At 35.2% G+C, this 20,937-nt stretch overlaps 2 long non-coding RNA genes across 2 annotated transcripts; one reads left to right on the plus strand and one right to left on the minus strand.

Annotated features, from left to right (window-relative positions):
- Positions 1-1,597: 1,597 nt before the first annotated feature.
- On the minus strand, positions 1,598-16,920 carry LOC135154993 (uncharacterized). The gene is made up of 3 exons (XR_010294349.1): positions 16,103-16,920; positions 8,329-8,468; positions 1,598-7,252 (listed from the first exon to the last, which is right to left on the minus strand). It is a non-coding gene; the product is annotated as an uncharacterized LOC135154993 (long non-coding RNA).
- On the plus strand, positions 10,189-10,331 carry LOC135155720 (uncharacterized). The gene is made up of 2 exons (XR_010294908.1): positions 10,189-10,225; positions 10,259-10,331. It is a non-coding gene; the product is annotated as an uncharacterized LOC135155720 (long non-coding RNA).
- Positions 16,921-20,937: the final 4,017 nt, after the last annotated feature.

The raw sequence follows: 20,937 nt of genomic DNA on the forward strand, positions 1-20,937 counted from the left end.
GTTATCAGCGGGATAATGGAGACATCTGGGGCCCGTTTCACAAAAAGTTACAAACACCGCAGCAGCTTTGCCGTTATGGCAACTGCCATAAAGTTACAATACATAGATAAAATGGGCCCGAGCTCTCAACAAACGATGGTATTTAATTTTGCACTGTAGCTGCAGATGGAGTGGGGCCTGTGGGCTATATGGACCCCAGAATTTTCATGACCAAAATTAAGAAAAAAAAGGGGGAAAGGGAAAGCGGGTGATGTATTATTTTCTGAAAATCTTTCAGAAAATTAGACCTTGGTTTTGAAATGGTCGCATTTTTGTTCGTTGGCTTTGTTTCCTCACTGCCTTTTTAGAAAATAATGTTTCCCATATACCCATACGCCATGTCTGTTCCCCCCAAAATTGGCGCATTAAGCTACTGATGTCTTTGTCTCTCTTGTCACAGCATTCTCCAAAATTGTCTTACGACTTCAACTCTGTATTAAAGGTTTTGCTGTAGTGTAAACTGATCCGATGACACAAGTCATTACGCCACTTAGGATTGGGTGGTCTGTTTACATTGTGCTATAGGATGCAGAACCGTTTCAGAAACACAAACATGACAGATAGTAAACACACTGCACGTCGTTCACATCACAGGTTGTGTTTATATACAGTTGCCATAGCAACAGCGATGTCAGGAAACATGCTATTGGATATGACCTTATTGTGTACTTTTCGAGAGGACGATGATCGTCGTGACATTTTCATTGTTTGAACACATCTATTAAAAAAAAGAAATGGGTTATAGGGGGTGATACAGCGGTTAGAATAACAATGCGATAATTACTATTCCGCTGTTATTGCAGTTTCATGAATTTCATGAATAACAAAATGATGGGGCTATATGAGTCGGAGATTAATGACTGCTATTACAATGATTACAGTTTTGAATTCTCGTTTCATTTTTCATCAGCTGATTGTTGCCATCATAAAGTTTTCAATCGTTTCATTTTTCGTCAGCTGATCGTCGGTAATTAATCACTTTCTCGGATAACTCATCACAATATAATTATCAATATAAATATACATTCAAATGGGCAGCGTGTAAAAAAAAGGAATTTCAGGTGTTGCATCTGTTTCGAGTGTTTTATGTTGGCTAAACATGTAAAATGAACGCCCAATGTATTCATGCAGATTATCCTAAGTTGCAGAATAACCGATCAATTGGTATGCCCAATAAAATTTGAAAAAGGGTGCCTACATCTCAAATTCATTCTAACGGATAACACAAGAAGGTCACATTATGACGAATCCACGTCACAAACAAGAGCTTTTCTCCATTTGAACTACATGCATATGACACCAACACACACGCACCTCCCACCCACACACACACACCCAAATGAATAAGTGACACGCCCATATTCATGACATATTCATAGGGACATCATAGATTTGCCAATTTCTGTTTCAATGATCGCAACTTCAAAATGTACTGAAAAACATGGATTTTAATGCACTCACTCAACTCTCAGTGTCCCTGTACAAAAAGATGCATGCTATACAGAAATACTCCATTTCAGACACGTATTGAAAACAGCATGATGGCTTTTAAAATGTGTCAGTTGGTAAAGATTTATTTCGTTGACTTCCATTAACCTCAATTTTCATGATCATCATGATTTACTTTCTACTCTTTTACCAGAGCATTAAAAGCATCCTCATGCGATATGTGGAAGTGGAATCCCAACCAAGTCTTCAAGACTATTCATAATTCATAATACTCAAAACACACATGTATACATATAATAATTAATAAAAACTCTGAATTCAATTTCAAAAACTCCCTATCTATCTCCATTCAATTGTGATTACCCTCAATCTCTAATAACAATAATCGGGTTATTATAATGCAAATAGACATACATTGTATGTATCTAATCGCTTATAGAATTATAATCACCCAAGTCATCAGATTCAATAAGTCATTCCCTTGGGAGTATCCCAGCTAGTCGCCGTTGAGCAGCACAAACTGGACAAGCTCCGACTTTCAAATCCTACCAGGTACCCATTTAACACCTGGGTGGAGAGAGGCAAAGTGCCTTGCAAAAGGATGCTTGGCCAGGGTGGGATTCAAACCCATGACCCTCTGATTGCAAGGTGAGAGCCAGAACCACTACACCAGGCCTCTTCCAGTCACAAGATCCCGTTCACAACTTTCAAAGTTTCGTAAGACTTCACAGAAAGATATAATGAAATAAGATTTGATGTCAAATTTTCATCAGAGCAAGGAGAATGTTACTTCTCTCGACAAATAGGTAATGCATATATATGCACTTCCCCTGCACAATAAGTACCAAGGGATAACTATGATATAATATATCTCTAAAAAAAACCCAAGAAGCATTCTACCTTTTTCATGGGATGGTGGTGCTATCTAATGTACCAAGAATGATTAAAAAGCACCAAAACCTTTACAAAAGTAAATCAACAAATGTATCCTCATGACTATCCAGTACTACTATCCACCCTGTTATTATTTTTCTTCATCATAAAAACAAATATACAGATAAATACCAATATTGCTAAGAGTAAATCTGCTTGAGTAATGAATTATATAATTGTACCAGATTTTATTATTCTAAAAAATTATTCTAGAAATCTTTCCCTGTAGTTATTGCATGGTCTTTAAAAAATGTCAAAATCAATGAAAAAAATTGTTAGAAAGCCCATGCAATTCTTGATTCGCTGAAAAATAAAATTGGCAATAAACTTCATGAACTTTTATCGGGAGCAAACTTTTAAGAACATGACCATAAAGAGCTTTGGAAAATTCCTGACAGATGCATGGTGAGTTTTTGAGCAATAGATGGCGGCAAATATCAATCTGCAGTGGTGTGGGGAGATAACTCTACCACCTTTGCACAGCTTTCGTACATATGAAATTTAGTTTTAGTAATAATTCTGGGGAGGTATTCTGAAAGTAACCTTATCTTCATTTTTGTAAATTTCAGAATAATTTTTGAAGGTGTTCTTGTAAATGGTTGAAGTGCACAAGATTGGGCCCATGGACCCACAGTGACAACCCCTGTTATTCACAAAGGTGAATTTCATTGCTCATAATATTCTCATTTTGGATATGATATGTCCATGATACCTGCACAAACACAAATCAATATGTACTCAATATTGCATAAGTTTCTCCATAATCATCACTTCATATGAAGCCCAATAAATGAAATACAGAATGAATACAATAAATGAAATGAAGAATACAGGCAATATAAAGCAATTCTGTGCATGCATATCAATATAAAGTAAATCAACCTTCTAAACCCAATTAAGTCTGCATAAATTGACCTTCCAAGGATCAAATAATCATCCAAAGTTCAAACGATTACTCAGACCAGTTGCATGTGTTATTCGCTCTTTCGTAGACGAATATCATCGAAGTTGAATTTATATATCTTTAATCCAAAGAGATTTTAATCAGACATTCTCCCACCTGTAAAGGCAAAATAAATATTACCTCAGGGAAATATATGTATGGGTCACACGATAACCTCGAACTGCAAAATAATGATTTTTTTTTCACACACAAAAAAATTGTTGGTACATGCAGGTAAATACATTCATCATTTATTCTTAGCACACTAGACCACATGCACTAGTGTAGGTATACACACAAATGTATGTTTCCCTTTGTTTTAATAAAAAGGCAGAATGCTACTTGGGTTTGAAAAAAGTACAATGACTGAGAAATAGAAGGGTACTAGATGGCATTTTGAATAGTGTTATCATTTTCAGTGCTGAGAATATACCAGGTGAGTGTTTCATAAAGCTGTTCTAAGTTAAAAGTGACTATAATAACGACTGATGAACATTTCTTACGCGCTAACCCATCGCCAATGAATATACCATTTACCACAAGAAAGGATCACCAGTCGTTCTTAGTCGGTTTTACTTTACGAACAGCTTTATCAAACACCCACCAGGTGAGTGTTTCATAAAGCTGTTCTTAAGTTGGAAGCGACTATAACAAGGACTGGTGAACCTTTCTTATCCGCTAAACCATCTCCAATGAACAATTAATGGTGAATATCATTTACCACAGGAAGGGATCACCAGACGTTCTTCAAGTCACTCTTAACTTACGAACAGCTCTATGAAAGAGCCCCCAGCTCGATACTGCAATAATGGGGCAAGTACATTCCATAAAACTTGTCAGCAATCCAAGGAGCCTCCTGTTGTTAGCTACAGAAATCAAGCCATTTGATTGGATAGACACACTTTGCAATTGACAAATTGTTTACATATGGCACCAATGTTAAATCTGATGGATCTTTTTCCTGTAAATTTCCTTCAAACAATAATACACACCAATGAGGGCAATAGTAAGAATTATGCACACACGAGGTTCATTTGGAAAAGTGCAATCACACCTATGGCTCGGCGTTTGGACAGTTTGTTTCAAAGGTAACAAACATGTGTAATTATTCTGATGCCCAAGCAAAAATACTGTGTATTATTTGTTTTATAAGAGAGTGATTTGGATCCTTGTTATATGATAAACCATCATTATCTCATAGACGTCAGTGCAGAGATTTAGTTTTCGGGGGAGATGCAACAATAAGTGCCCCCCCCCCCCAAAAAAAAGGATAATCCTCTGTGCTGACATTCATGCCTTGTCTCAAAACCAAGACCAGCCAATAGCACTAGTCATTGGTACCAGTCAATAGCAAAAATATAAATGACTGTATGAGATAGATTTCAGCCAATCATTTGATTAGGATTCATATCACAAATAATGATAAAATTATACAGGCATAATATATTCCCCTATGAAAAAAAATCTGAAAAATAGCCAAGGGTCGCTAAGTCACCGCTGAAGTCCGAGGCACCGCGGTCGGGGTTACAAGCTCTTGCATAGTAAAGAAATTGAAAGTGACTTTTCAAGGTGAGTCTGCATGATAGTTTTATCATTTTATCAGCAGTAAAAAAAAAAAACAGTATGATAATTTTTAGGCACAGGATTTCATGTTTAAAAGAAAAAATGAAAAAAAAAGGGGATAAAAAATCTGGAAAAAAAATTGGAGTCCGATTTTAAACGGGAGAATATCACGCCTGCTCAAAAAGATTTCCATTGCAAAGTCAAAGAATCAAATGGGGGAAATTAACACATTAAAGGGTTCACAAGTCTCTCTTTTCAAATGGTCTGGAAGCTCTCTACTTATATAATATGTCAGATAAAACTGAGTTTTATAGACTGAATGACCTGAATTTAAAAAGAAAGGGATTACGCTAGGACTAAAACGGGGAACAAAACCCTGTCCTATTATTTTAAGCACAAGTTGGGTAATAATGATGGACTTTCCAAATTACTCAAAGCCCAATGTAACATTATGTGTAATAAGGACAAATAAGTGCAAATTACCCATGTGCAGTCACTGCAGTCCTAAAAAAATACACAATTTGATCATATTTAGTGAGTGCGTAGTATTATAAATCCTAGGTGGAAGATTTAAGAATTAGTGAATTCGAACCAATCTGTTTTGTGTGGTCTCAGTTGGCAAGTAAGGCGTATTAAAGGGGGATTGACATCTGTTTTCATGGGTAATTTGACACCATTCGGATATAAATCACACATGGTCCAAACCATGGATGATAGAGATTTATAAATGAGCAGATGTTATGTAAGATGTTATGTAACGCCACTGTAAAATGCCTTTACGTTAAAGCCATTATCGCACTTTACCTGGCCTGACGGTTGCCCAACGGTTGTGAAAAAAAAATTAAATCAGGCTTGGTTGAAGAATTTCTTGCTTTCCCCGAAAAATGCCTCTGTCAGAGGTGTTTCATATGCTTTTTGCAAAGTCTGCAGTCAGCAAATAGTAATGAATTCCCCATGAAAACTGATGCCCCTTTAATCTAAAAGTAAAAAAAATTGTAGAGAAGGTGGAAGAAACACAAGAATAATCATTTATTGTGAGTTTTCAAATTCATTTCATGATATTTCAGAAATGATATCATGAAATGAAGGTCCTTTGCAAAAGATTGCTATTCAAACGCCCTAAAATATTTAACAAATAGGAGCTGCAACAGCCGGCTATTTTGTTGTGGTCCGATACATGCTCATCTGTGCCTTGTGCAAGACATGTGATTCTCAGAATAATTGGGTTTTACTCGTTATTATTTGGTTGATTCCAATGCTTTCTAGCACACACCACAGACTGAATTCAATCAGTATCATAATAACAAATCTGCAATAACAGTTTTAAACTAATGAAATGCTTTTTCGAACTGACTGGGTGATAAGAGAACTTGTTATAGAATTGTGCATTTGTTATTACAACAATTCTTTATGAAACCAGACCCAGTTATTTCATAAACACTTTGAAAGGGTTTCCACCATTTTTCAAAATTCACAACTAGTGGCCTGTAAAACAAAGCTTAGCAATGATCGTAGAACAATTTCTATGATTGATTCCATTGACTAAAATGTACAATCAATCGTGAAATCAAACGGGTTATTTATCGCTAACCTTTGTGTTACGGGACCCAGGACTAAGATGTATCTTTAAACCGTGAAGACTGACCAAGCTCTAGCTATCCCAGCATGCACCTCCATTTATTGCTTTGGAATCTGAGGAATTATCTGACCTTCTCCAAATCTAGGAGTTTAAGGTACCTTGTCAAAAATCTGTGTCACGTCTCTTACCAGGAAGACCCGCTACAAATGCACCATGTTTCTTTTCATAACAGCTTTCCTGTTTTCTTCATTGTTATGGCTATGATGAACTATGAGAAAGGCCGCTTGCGGAATTCCCACGTGAAAGGCTCTTTGACAAGGTACCAAATACCTAGTTCTCACTGTCACGCTTTGCGTCACAATTTAAACCGTGGTCTTAATCGTGGATAACCACAATGACCATATCAAGATCACATCAATTCAGTTGTGGCAATTGACAGCAGAAAACTTTTGAACGGTTTAAACTTTTTGGCGAACAGCTACAAAAAACCAACTGTGGCGTTCTTAACGGATCGCGCGACAGTGGGAATGAGGTATAAGCCTCCTTGATGAAGGTAGAAAAAGTTCCTTCTGAAACGCCCTTCTATTTCTCATTCAATGTTGTGATTGATTATAAACTAGAGAAGCATGGATTCTGGCTGCTCCATATATCTCTTGAATTGCTGTAGCCATTGAGCGCCCACTGCACCGTCCACCACTCTGTGATCACATACAAGGGTTACTGTCAGAATGGAAGCTGGACGGTATCTGCAAAGGTTCAAAAGAGAAATTAAAGAAATGGTTAAAGGACAAGTCCACCCCCAACAAAAAGTTGATTTGAATAAAAAGAGAAAAATCCAACAAGCATAACACAAAATTTCATCAAAATCGGATGCAAAATAAAAAAGTTATGATATTTTTAATATAGTTTCGCTTAATTTCACAAAGCAGTTGTATGCACAACCTGGTCGGTATGCAAATGGGGAGACCTATGTCGTCATCCACTCACTATTTCTTTTGTATTTCTTTATATGAAATATTCTAATTTTCTCCTCATCATCAAGGGAAACAACGAATAATTCCTCCCTGAACAAGTGGAATTAGCATTGTTTAATACTAAATGGTTCAGTCAAGTTGGTTCTTATTGTCAAATCTATAAAAAACTGAAATATTGTACAATTCAAACAATAAAAAACAAAAGAAACTGTGAGTGATGGACATCATCGACTGACCCATTTGTATGTCACTGAGTTGTGCACATCACTGTTTTTTTAAAAATAAGAGAAACTTCAAAATGCCATATTTTTTTTATTTTACATCCGATTGTGATGAAATTTTCAGCGTTATGTTTGTTTGATTTTTCTATATTTATTCAAATCAACATTTTCTGGGGTTGCTTTGACCTTTAATTGACAAAGCTTGGAGATTGAAGAATTGAGTTTTACTTTAGGCAATGCCATTTACTTTTTAGCAAACATATTATTAAGAGACACCCTTTTTATAATCACTATGAAACAGTTACCTCCAATACTCAACATCATAACAAAAATAGACTAAGCTGTGTTCAAGACGAGTAAATTTTTTTTAAACATCAATACAAATTTCTATCCATGTTATGTTTCAAGTAATAAATATTGTTACAATATAAATTCATGGCTTCACAAATCAGTGGAATGGCAAGAATTGAGAAATGAGCATCAAATTTTTTCTAGAATTTTAATGGATTTTAATAGTTTTTTTCAATAATCTAAAATGAGGCAAATATCATACTTAGCAGAAATAATGTATGTTTAAGGTAGACTAAACCAAACAGAACCAAAATAAAATACAAATGTAAGGCTCACCCTTCTTCAGCATCTTCATCAGGTACAAATCTGTCTTGGACCGCTCCTACTCCCAGATGGCAGGCCTGTGGGGAAGGGATGATACCAGCCACGCCCCTTACTCCAAACTCACTGAAATTTGAGATGCTGAAAGTTCCATTCTATTGGGGGATGAATAAAAGAAAAGAGAGAAAAAATGTAACTCACTTTGATTGTTCCTCTTTGTTTGCAAAGATTTCTGTGTCTATTAAGATTTATTAATCTGAACATTTCTTTTGATTTTCTTGATAACATTCATTCTCTATTCCCCGCCCCATTGGCGCGTTCTCTCCACCTTCTAATCTGCCCATTCTGTCTATCCATCCAAATAATTTTTACTCCTCTTCTTCTTCTACTACATGTACCAATAGATCAATTTGTCTCTCTCTCCCTTTCTCTCCTTTTTCCATTTCTCATCTACTCATTCTGCTCCTCAGTATCTATCTATTATTCTAATTTTTCCCCACTCTTTCAAGTAATCTGTCTCGCTTCCTCTCTTTCTCCTTTTCACCTAATTATTTTGCTCCTTTACTATCTACACTGTATCGTTTCAATTTTCTTTCACTCTTTCCACATTAATCTGTCTTTTCTCCTCCATCTTTCTCTCTCTGTTTCTTGTCTACTCAATCTGCTCATTACTACATATCTATCAGTCTAACTTTCTGCCTCTCTTCCTATTACATGTACCAACAGATCAATCTGTATAATATATCTTCTTCTTTTCTCTCTCTCTTTCTCCGCTCCTCACTATTTTTGGTCTACTCATTCCGCTCCCTACTATCCACCATTACACTTCCTCTCTTCCAAGTACATGCACCAACAGATCAATCTGTCTTTTTTGCATCATCCCTCTCTGGAGCGCACTACATTACTAATTCATGTCGAATTTTCCAGCTCGTCAGCCAATTTAAGCAGCCCGCCAATTCCAGCGTCACCCCGGGGGGTCGGAGATCGTGCCACTCTAATCAGCCTAACCCCCTTGATGATCACCCGTGCCGGGTGGAAGGCTCATTAATTCACACCTTGAGCTACCACTGATTTGACCAATTTGGCACCCGAGTATTGGATGAGACATAAACTACAGCCCTCCTGCGATAGCACATTAAATTATTCTCAAGATCAATTTATTTGTCGTCTCCACTGCAACATGCAATGCTCTTGACAGTCACATATTTTTGTCATGCATTTCAACAGGAGTGCCCAATCTAATTTTCACCTCTCCGAGAGATTTTAATGAGAAATTAGGGAAACCGTTTTCAATTACACACTTGCATTGAGGCAATGAATGTTCATGCATCAGGGGGGGTATTTATTATCAGCAGGTTTTATGTTTTAAACAGTACTGTTATTATATGAACTTTACAGTACATGTACCGGTAGTTGTTTAACACTCTAATGTTCAAAATCTCAAACAACAAAGTTTAATTTTTCATATTCAATCCTCAATGAATTAAACATTGGTTGTTTTAACATCTAAAAAATACTGTAAAGTTCATATATCAAAAAGTGTTGCATAAAAGTTTTAAACGTTATATTTACTGTGTAAAATGGACTTGGCAGCTTTCTTTTACATGTATGTTCAGAAATTCAATCTATATTATTTTTTTAAACCTTGGAATTTATGCAAAATCAATACCTGTACATAATTGCAGGATTAAGGAACAAAATCTGGCAATGTTTGCCTAAATATCTAGGATAATATCTCTTTACGAATTCTGGCAAATTCTGAGATAGTTTAAGGCCAGGACTACTCTCCCTCATCCCCAACCCCCTAAAAAATGTTTGCAAGGCCTTTAAACTTATTGTTATAAGACAAAATAAAGAAAGGATACATGTAGTCTGCATACATTCGTAATTCCGAAGCTTCGTAATTCCGAAGGTTCAGATATTCCGAAGGTTCGTATTTCCGAAGGTTCGTATTTCCGAAGGTTCGTAATTCCGAAGGTTCGTAAGTCCGAAAACGAAATGAGGTTCGTAATTCCGAAGGTTCGTTAGTCCGAAAACAAAGTGAGGTTCGTAATTCCGAAGGTTCGTTAGTCCGAAAACCAAATGAGGTTCGTAATTCCGAAGGTTCGTTAGTCCGAAAACGTAATGATTAACGAACCTTATTTCTTTTACGGACTAACGAACCTTCGGAACAACGAACCTTGTTTCGTTTTCGGATTAAAGAACCTTCGGAACAACGAACCGTATTTCGTTTTCGGACTAACGAACCTTCGGAACATCGAACCTTATTTCGTTTTCGGATTATCGAACCTTCGGAATAACGCCACAAATGTTCGGATTAACGAACCCTTTTACGTTTTCGGATTAACGAACATCGAGGTATAGGCAATTCACGTGTTTCGGAATTACGAAGTGTACCCATGTAGTCGTATATAGTAAAAATATCAGAAATTAGATGAAAAAATTAATGTACCTGCAAGAATCAGAGACTATTTATAATATTAGCTCAACTTTGCATTTTGAATTATATCTAGGTAACAACTAGTCAGCATTCAAGTTGTATGATTTCCTGAAAGTTCTTGATAAGGATTTTATATCAAACAAGAAAAAAATCATTTCAAAATTATATCGGTTACATATACATGTACAACAACAATGTCTATACTCTGTCCCTGTATCTATTCAATATTATCTCATACTCTTATATTTCAAAGATTACGCTACAATTACTGTACATCAAAGTATATACATGTACAGACTACAATGAACTACTACTTGTAGGTACATTTCAATTTTGAAATACATGTAAATAATAGAATATGAAAACAGTATGTAAATATATTCAGGAGGAACTCTATACATTCATGTATGACCGGGGGGGGGGGGGGGGGCAGTCAAATATATTGCGGTACACATGAGTGACAAAAAAAAAAGTGTTTAAAGGGGTGTTTTTTCAGTTTTGGACTTGGGCCGCACGTGCACTCATTAAAGGTATCAAAAATACAGATTTTCCAAAAAGGGTGGTTTTGAAAAACTGGTCAATGGTCAATCGCGGGGTCATTGTATGTTTTCTTTCCAAAGTTTTTTTTAAAGACTAGCCAAAAGTGTTTAGGGTATGTTTTTTCCCCAAGCTAATTCCCCGGGGCTTTTTCCTCCTCATTTCTGAAAAGTGTTCAGGTTCTTCCCGATTGTAAGCAATGACCCTGGGAACGGGCCTGGGAAATGGGAAAACTTGTTTAGGGGTCATATTCTGGGGAAAACTTGTGAGGGGTCACATTCTGGCGACAACTTGTTAAGGGGCCAAAATGTGTAAATGAAGCGCGCAAAAAACTGTTTTACGGGGGTTATTTTGCACAGAGAGAAAAACTTGTTTAGGGGGTGTTTGGGAATAATTGGGTCACCCATGTGTAAAGCAATATATTTGACTGCCCCCCCCCCCCCGGGACATAAGACCCCTATCAATACACCATGATTACATGTGCATCTTTTTACACCAGCTATTAATCACTTCCACCACCATGGCCAACAAACGAAAAACGTAAAAGGTATACCCCACTAGTTTCTACAGTTGGCCTGTTTGCAAAGACTACGGAAGGCATGAAAAATGACTCTGGTTAGTGTGCAATCGAAAAGGTGATGAAACCTAATAACAAACTCCTGACACCATGTGCTAAAATTCACCTTGTAATAAATACCTCGGCTGCCAAAAACCTTCACCCAACTCTTAATGAATGCATCTTTGGAGCGGCAAAGAAACACTTGAATGCAAAATTGACGAATCAATAATGTCTGAAATATGCAATTTTCCACCCGACTGCAAGGCGGAGAGCAATTATTGTGCAAAAAAATTCATGAAAAATTGATGACCCTCATCATAGGCTTGTCATGCAAATGTAATCAATTATACATAGGGAGTAATGGAAACTGGCAAGTCCGTATAACTTACTCCTGACACATTACAGCGCCGGCTCCCATGCAATTCAAATGAGGTGCATTTTTTATGCACTTGTCAATTTAATATGCATAATGGTTCTCAAGGGGGGACCAGAGAGCTATTGATGTAGTATAAGTACTTGCTTTCTGCTGTATAATCTTCCCCAATGCAATGCCGATGTCATTTCATTTTCATTCCATGCTTTTCATTTGCATCTCATGGTTTGTGTAAATTTGCTTTATTTTTTTTGTGGAAACAAGAAGTGGGATCTATTTTTCATCGCTTTAAAGACGGACAAGTGAGAGACTCATACAACTAGCTGACATCGACCAAGGAGATTTAAACAGATTTGCATTGTCAAAATTGAAAGGATGTGTACTGTCAAAGTTCAATCCCTAAATACATTTTCCTAAAAATGTCTTTGATATGGTCCTTCTTATTCGTTTTTTTTTTTTAATCAGGGATTTAAATATTAATTCTGTCATAACACATATTGTACATTGTAATCATTCCCCTGATATTTTTATTACATTTCAATTTGAAATGTAATAAATTTTTCAAATCAGTTACCATAGTTTTGTAATATTGAGAAGAGAAAATAAATCTGTTCTCTGTTTCAATAACAGTAAGTCCAGATAAACAGATTCATTTTCTCTTCATTATTTGGATTTCTTCCTGGATGAATCAAAACATGCATCAGTTTCTTTGTAATATTCTTTCTCTATCAATCTGTCTCTCACTCTCCCTTTCTCTCCTTATATGTATCTTTCTTTCTTTCACTCTACATTTAGGTCTATTTAGGCCAGTATCTATTTTCTACACTCTCTGTCTCTCTCCATCCCTCTTTCTCTCTATCTATCTCTTAATAATAATAATAATAATAATAATAGGCATTTATATAGCGCCATCTATCTACAAATATTCTATTCCGAGGCGCGTTGTTATTGTTATAATAGATCCCTCTTCAACTTTTATCCTGCATGCTCTCTCTCTCTCTTTCTCAATATAAAATGAACATGTACGTATCCAATGAGTAGATAAAATTTATCCTTAACTATATATGCATTTTTTCATTTTTAATCTGCAACATCTAGTTCTTTTCATAAATGTATTTTCTCCTTCTTGCCTTCTCATCTAACGATCAATTAGCATTCCATCCACAAAAATGACAGGACATGAAAGGTCTGGAGGAGTATGACTGCAACCCAATTATCCACTTTAATTGATCAATTTTACACTAATCTTCTGCCCTAATTCCCATACAGAAACACAGTTTTCGCCTACACAGTTCTCCCTTCTCTTTTATCTGCCTAAAAAAGATGGTTGATCTAATTTCCAATTCCATGTGTAAATAATGGAATGCCGAAGAGACCATATTAAAATATCTTTGAACATAAGATGCACAAGTCTCTGCAAGTCTGATGGATCGTTCAATAAAACCATACAAAAATAATATTACTTAAATTCACAAAAAATTGAAATAATAGCCTCTCCTTTGCAATTACTCCACTCTCTGTCTCTTTTAATGTGCAATTTGCACATAATTCAAAACATAAGTGTTCCCTTAGAACACCCGTTAAAATATTCATATGTGTTTTAATCATCGAAGATGATGATTTTTGTATATCTGAGTGAGAAGGCCACAAAACAAAACGTCTTGATTCTAGTAGTAGTAGTAGAAGTAGTAGTATTAGAAGTAGTAGTAGTAGTAGTAGTAGTAGTAGTAGTAGTAGTAGTAGTAGTAGTAGTAGTAGTAGTAGTAGTAGTAGTAGAAGTAGTAGTATTAGAAGTAGTAGTAGTAGTAGTAGTAGGCCTAAGTAGTAGTAGTAGTAGTAGTAGTAGTAGTAGTAGTAGTAGTAGTAGTAGTAGTAGTATTAGAAGTAGTTGTAGTAGTAGTAGTAGTAGTAGTAGTAGTAGTAGTAGTAGTAGTAGTAGTAGTAGTAGTATTAGAAGTAGTAGTAGTAGTATTAGAAGTAGTAGTACTAGTAGTATTAGTAGTAATAGTATTAGAAGTAGTAGTAGTAGTAGTAGTAGTAGTAGTAGTAGTAGTAGTAGTAGTAGTAGTAGTAGTATTAGAAGTAGTAGTAGTAGTAGTAGTAGTAGTAGTAGTAGTATTAGAAGTAGTAGTAGTAGTAGTAGTAGTAGTAGTAGTAGTAGTAGTAGGAGTAGTAGCAGTAGTAGTAGTATCAGCAGTAGTAGTAGTAGTAGTAGTAGTAGTAGTAGTAGTAGTAGTAGTAGTAGTAGTAGTAGTAGTAGTAGTAGTAGTAATAGTAGTAGTTGTAGTAGTAGTATTAGTATTAGAAGTAGTAGTAGTAGAAGTAGTAGTAGTAGTAGTAGTAGAAGTAGTAGTAGTATAGTATTTATTCAATCAAGAAAAACTGGCAAAACAGTCCAAAGACTGAAAAATCCAGTGTGCAGTATAAACAAAGGCAAAGTACAATATTCAAAATGACGAAATAATAGGTAAAATAGTATGTCACATCGATTATCATATTACACAAAAAAGATATACCAGGAAAAAAAACAATAAAAAGTATTTCAAAAAGTAAAATGTTGATCAGAGAAGCATGTTCAGTACAAACGTCAAAAAGCGTGGTGCTGTAATTCGAACAGAACGTAACCAGGGCACCTAGTGCTCATTACATGTGCATATAGAATCCTAGAGATCTCTTCTCAACTCACTGTTTATCTAAAGTTATGCAGCGTGTATACAGTGTAAGATACGATATGGGGATGAAGGATAAATGAAAAAAGTTAACTCCCCTCTTTTCACAATTTACCAACTTTTCCAATAAAACAGTTTTAAAACAATATTTAAGTGTTTTCTGTCTACAAAATCAATGAACTAAATTTTAAATTGATAATGTAATCAAATAGTTCCTCATACTTGAAAAGGAAGTAAATAATTCAAACTATAACAAAACAAAATATGATGATGTGCACCAACTGTAAATTGAAATTTATATTTTTGGCATTAAAACTATACAGTGATTTGTAAAAAGTGACTTTAGTAAAACAATGGCTTTATGGATACTTACAACGTATGCAATGAAGAAGATGATGATTTCACACCTCACTTATTCTTTTGTATTTTATCATACAAAATTATATTCAAATTGTGTCAGTGGCGTAATGAGTCAAAAATGTTGAAGGGGTGCGATATGGTGTATCACATAAAATTAATAAGAATTTGCCAGCGAGCAAAAATTTCGACATTTTTATTTTAAAAATCCAAGTTTGTGATAGATTTTGACATAATATTCATAAAAAAATACATTTCACCCTTGTCCCTTTCCTTTTCTTTCCTTTCCTTTTCTCTTTTTTTTCCTTAGTCGTGAAAAAGCCATCCCCCTTCATCTGTACGCCCATGAATTTTGTCCTCCAGGAATATATAAATAGGATGACTACAGTACTGATGCCATATGTGTGATAATCATAGCTGAAACTTGTTACAAGTTATACTTGCTTTGCACACACAAATGAAAATATGAAATAACTATGATTTCAAGTAACAGAATAAGAAAAGGGAGAGAGGGAACATGGCATCATAAGCCCTGCTAATGCAAACATGTAGTCAACTTCAAAATTGACTAACTCTTTTATTTTTCATCAGATTTTGATGAAACTTTCAGCATTTTGCTATTTTTACTCTTTTAGGTTTACTCTTTTTACATAAAAGACATTTTTCAGCCTGGAGTACTCTTTTCATGCATGCTCACACGTTTGACAGGTACTCCAGCAAAATCTTTTTTTTTTTTAAGTTTAATATTTTGGGATAAGGGGAGAGAATATTATCCACACAAAACATCACAGAAGGCATACACATCCAAATAAACAACCAAACTTTCTCACATTACTGTACACTTGTTTTATCACCTGAAGCAGGGCTCGACACTAGCGCCGGTCCGACGGTCCCAGACCGGTAAAAATCACTGTCGGGCCGGTAGATTTTCAGAAATAGCAAGATTTACTGGTCCGACAAGACCAGTAAGAAAATATCATTGTCGGGCCGGTAATTTTTCCAAAAATAGCAAGATTTATGGGTCCGACATAAACAGTAATAAAAACCATTGTTGGGCCAGTAACTTTTCCAGAAATGGTCAAATTCACTAGTCCAACATAAACATAAAAAATATTCCATGACTCAAATTGCGAACCATTTTCCTCCCGTTAAATTTGGTCATTCACACACAGAATACACACAGAATGAATCGCATGCAATTTTTACTAGGGTAACATACAGTGTACATATGGCTAGCCAGCCACACAGCCCACATGGTGAATTTTCTACTGGCTGCACGAACGAAGCTTGGCGAAGCTTGGCAAACCTCTGGCAGAAATCTCTCACAGAACGGTCAAAATTCACATTTCACACTAATGAAAAGCTCTTATAATGTCCATATTTCCAAAAAATTGGGGTAACTGTCATTTGTAAGCAGTAAAAGGAGAAATTTTCACTTCTGTTTTAGTTCAAAGAGATCGGGTTTCGAGTGATATCGTCTGAATACATGATAGCCCCACATATGCATTTGTGTGTGTGTTGATACACTTGGTTTCTTTCGTAGCTATATCTTAATTGAGCCAAAAAGAAACTGATAATTTATTTATGATAGTTTTAGCTTTCTTCCTCTGTTTTCTTTCTATCTTTCTTTCCTTCTTTCTTTTCAATCTTTCTTTAATTTTTTTTGTTACTGTCTTTCTTTTTTAATTATTCTTTGTCTTTCGTTCTTTCATTCTTTCTGTCCTTTTAACATTTTTCTCTATTTCTTTTTCTCTTTCTTTTTTGATTTCTTTAATTCTTTCTTTTATTCTTGAGTCCATCCATCCTATATTTATCTCTTCTTTCTTTCTTCCTTTCCTTCTTTTTACCCTTTCTTTCCTTCATTCTTTGTTTCTTTCTTCATTCCATCCATCCTTTCTTTACCATTTCTTGTTTTTTATTTCTTCCTTCTTTCAGCCCTTTCTCTCTTTCTTTCATTCATTCCTTCCTTTCTGTTCTTTCTTTTTTCCCTTCATTCCATCTATCCTTTTACATTTTTTTTTTTTTACTGCTTGCTTCCTTTCCTTTCTTCTTTCGTTCTTTTTTCCCCTCATTCCTTCCTTTCTTTGTCTTTCAGTCTTTTTTTTTTCTTACTTTCATCTATTTTACATTTTCTTTCTTTTTTCTATTGCTTGCTTGCTTCCTTCCTTCTTTCCTTCTATCTATCATTTTACCTTTCTTTATTTCTTCCTTCTTTCAATACTTTCTTTCTTTTTTCCTTCTTTCCATCTCTCCTTTTACCCTTTCTTTCTTTTTTATTGCTTCTTTCTGTCTTGTTCTTTCTTTCTATATTGCTTGCTTCATTTCTTTCCTTCTTTCTTTCTTTCCTTCATTCCTTTATTTCTTCTTTTTCTTTTGTTCTTTCTTTCTTATTTTTGTTCTTTCTTTCCTTCCTTCCTTTCCCTCTTCAGTTCTTTCTTTTTTTCCTTCCTTCACATTTATCCTTTCTTTACCCTTTTTCTTCCTTTCTTTCTTTCTTTCTTTCTATCTTTTTTCCTTCTTTCCATCTTTCCTTATACCCTTTCTTTCTTATTTTATTGCTTCTTTCCTTTTTCATTACTTTCTGTCTTGTTTTTTCTTTCTTTCCTTTTTTTCTTTTGTTCTTTCTTTCTTTCTTTCTTTTTTCCTTCCTTCACATCTATCCTTTCTTTACCTTTTATTTGTTCTTCCTTCCTTTCTTTTATTATTTCTTCCTTTGTTTCTTTTTGTCTTGCTTTCTTTTTGTCTTTCATTCCTTCATTTTTTTTTTGGGGGGGGGTAACAAGAAAGGACAGCAAAATAAACTCACGCCTTTTTTTAATGTTTTCTTTATTTTGGGGACCAGTAGATTTTAGGTTCGGACCAGTAAAAAATGGAAAAACTGGGTATCTACTGGTCCGACATGAATAGGTTGGACCAGTACAAAAAAAGGGTTAGTGTGGAGCCCTGCCTGAAGTTTAAACTTATTTCAATAAAGTCATTAGTGCTATAATTCAAATAATGTAAAATGTTGTCTTTCTTTAAGTTTGGTATTTTTTTAAATGTATAATGCAGCAACAACAAACAAACCCACCAATTGCATAAATAATAATAAGGCAATAAATTGCAAAAAAAAAGATATAACGAACCATAATGCCACATGAATCAGAAGAAGAACCAATTTCTCTTAAATTTAAGTATTTTAAAATCATTTTGATTCTAATACGATCAAAGACTCATGTATCTGAAGGGAAATACCCTTCAACAAGCGCAATCACCCAAATTTCAGTCTGATCAGAGTACCAAGCCCTTGAAAGTGTCAAAATCAAAATCCATATTTCATTGTTCGAAATAAACATGAAATACTCCGAAATTCTGCTTTGCCCAATTGATCGTGGGCCCGGCAGCCGCTGTGCAGCGCCAGATCGACGAGGCTATATCCCTTTAATTGTTGAATGCCAAACAGGGTAGCAGCAACTCCCATCTTTTAACGTCTTTTGGTCTGACGCGGCCGGGGTTTGAACCCCGACCTCCCGGTTGTGAGACGGACGCTCAGTTGGGTCACAGCGGGTTGGGTCACAGAGTCACAGATTATCTCAGCAAAAGAAATCTACATGTATGTAAGTAGATCAAAGTCAGTTCATATCCAAAGTTCACATCTTTATTACTTCTTATCATATCCTTCTATGAATAATTTGCACAATCAATCATAGAGGGCAGTATTCTGATAATCAAACCTAGGTTTAGCTCCAGACTAAACAAGAAATTTAGTTCTATTATTAATAACTTCTTCAACATTCGTTTTAAAGACAGGGCCCCCCCCCCCCCACCCACCAAAAAAAAAGTATATTCTCATATTCTTCTCATCTCACAAACACAATCAATCTTTGGACAACATTTTGCCAAAGGATCAGAATAGTTTTTACATAGTGATTGAGTAGACAACTAACACTGCATAACATTTAGTTAGCCTAGTGTTAAATAAACCATGACTGTGAGAATACATCACAGTGTGATTTAAGGAAATTTGTCATGAACATATCGCATCACATGTGACCTGCCACCCCAAAACCAACAATAAGCCGACCAAAATGAATACTGAGATTTTTAATTGAGCTTGAAAATTCATTTCCTAAGCTTTAAAATGATATATAATTTGTTAAAATTGACCAACAATAACCATTACAAGTACTTGATTGAATGCAGAGGAAATTCAGCAAGAGCTAAAAAAATAAGGAGAAAACAAGGTTTGAAGTTTGGGGTTCACTCAAGCATGAGAATACTTCCTAGCAGTCCAAAAAAGTAGTGTCCAAGAAACTCTTGTATCTTTTCTTTTAGTCAACTTCACGACTTCAAATTCTCACAGTATGAAGAAGAAGAATTGCTCTTTCAGATAAGACATTTTTTAAATTTTTGGTTTTTGGAGACTAAATTATTATTTTGGCTATTTACAGAGAACCTTACCAGGTGGGTGTTTCATAAAGCTGTTTGTAAGTTGAGAGAGACTTTAGGAATGACTGGTGATCCTTTATCAGGGGTGTGAGTGGTCAAAAATAAAAAGATCTGAAAAAAGCTGAAGAGTGTTGAAAAAGTCTGAAATAGAAAGAGCCCCCATACTTTTTGTACAGAGGAAGGCCAAAAATAAGCTGAAATTAAGCTGGAAAAAAAAAAAAAATCTGACATCAGATAAAAATTCTGAACTCTCACACCCCTGCTTTATTTTGGACAATGGTATATTCATTGGCGATGGTTTAAAGGGGAATCCAACCCAAATAAAAACTTGTTTTTATAAGGAAAAGAAAAATCAGACAAGTTGACAGGTGAAAGTTTGAACAATATTGGACAAACAACAAGAAAGTTAAGAATTTTTAAAAGTTGTAAATATTGGTAATCACTATATCCATGGAGACTTGAAATTGGCCGCATATGGGATGTCATAGTGATGTAAGGCAAGGACTACTCTTCCATGTACTCCAATACATATTATGGCTAAAATGTCATTTTTCCCAAATGTTTTATTTCAAATTGTATTTTTCTTTCACGAGGACATAAAACAATATACTACCTGGGCTATATTTAGATTACTGCCCCAGGGGAATGGGTACTTAGGAGAAAACCACAAATCCCTGATAATAAAGTACATGGCCTATTGGAAAGTTGTCCTTACCCCTTGTCATAATTTACTTACTCATTTGCCAATTTGAATCTACATAGTATTAGTGATCTCAATTTTAAAGCAGCTATAACTTTCTTATTGCTTGTCCGATTTCTTTCAAGCTTTCACCATTCTGTTTAATTTATTTTTCTCCTTCCCAACACAACATTTTATGGCCAAGGCTGGATTCCCCTTTAAGCACGTAAGAAAGGTTCACCAGTCATTCTTAGAGTCGCTCTTAACTTAACTTATCAACAGCTCTTAACTTATCAACAACTTATCAAAAGCTTTATGAAACGGCTGGCGATTTATTGGTGGTTTTTGGGTGGTAGGTCACATACAAGGTATGCTTTGTCATTATCACATCCATAGTTGGAAAGACATGTTATGTCATCATAGCATCAGGATCTGAATTCAATTTAAAGGAGAATGAAACCTTTGGAACAAGACTGCTTGTGTGAAAAAAGAAAAATCAAAGAAAAAGATCAACGAAAGTTTGAGAAAAATCGGACAAATAATGAGAAAGTTATGAGCATTTTAATATTGCGATCACTAATG

This window comes from Lytechinus pictus, chromosome 1 (genome assembly GCF_037042905.1).
Source record: "Lytechinus pictus isolate F3 Inbred chromosome 1, Lp3.0, whole genome shotgun sequence".
Lineage (NCBI taxonomy): Eukaryota > Metazoa > Echinodermata > Echinoidea > Temnopleuroida > Toxopneustidae > Lytechinus > Lytechinus pictus.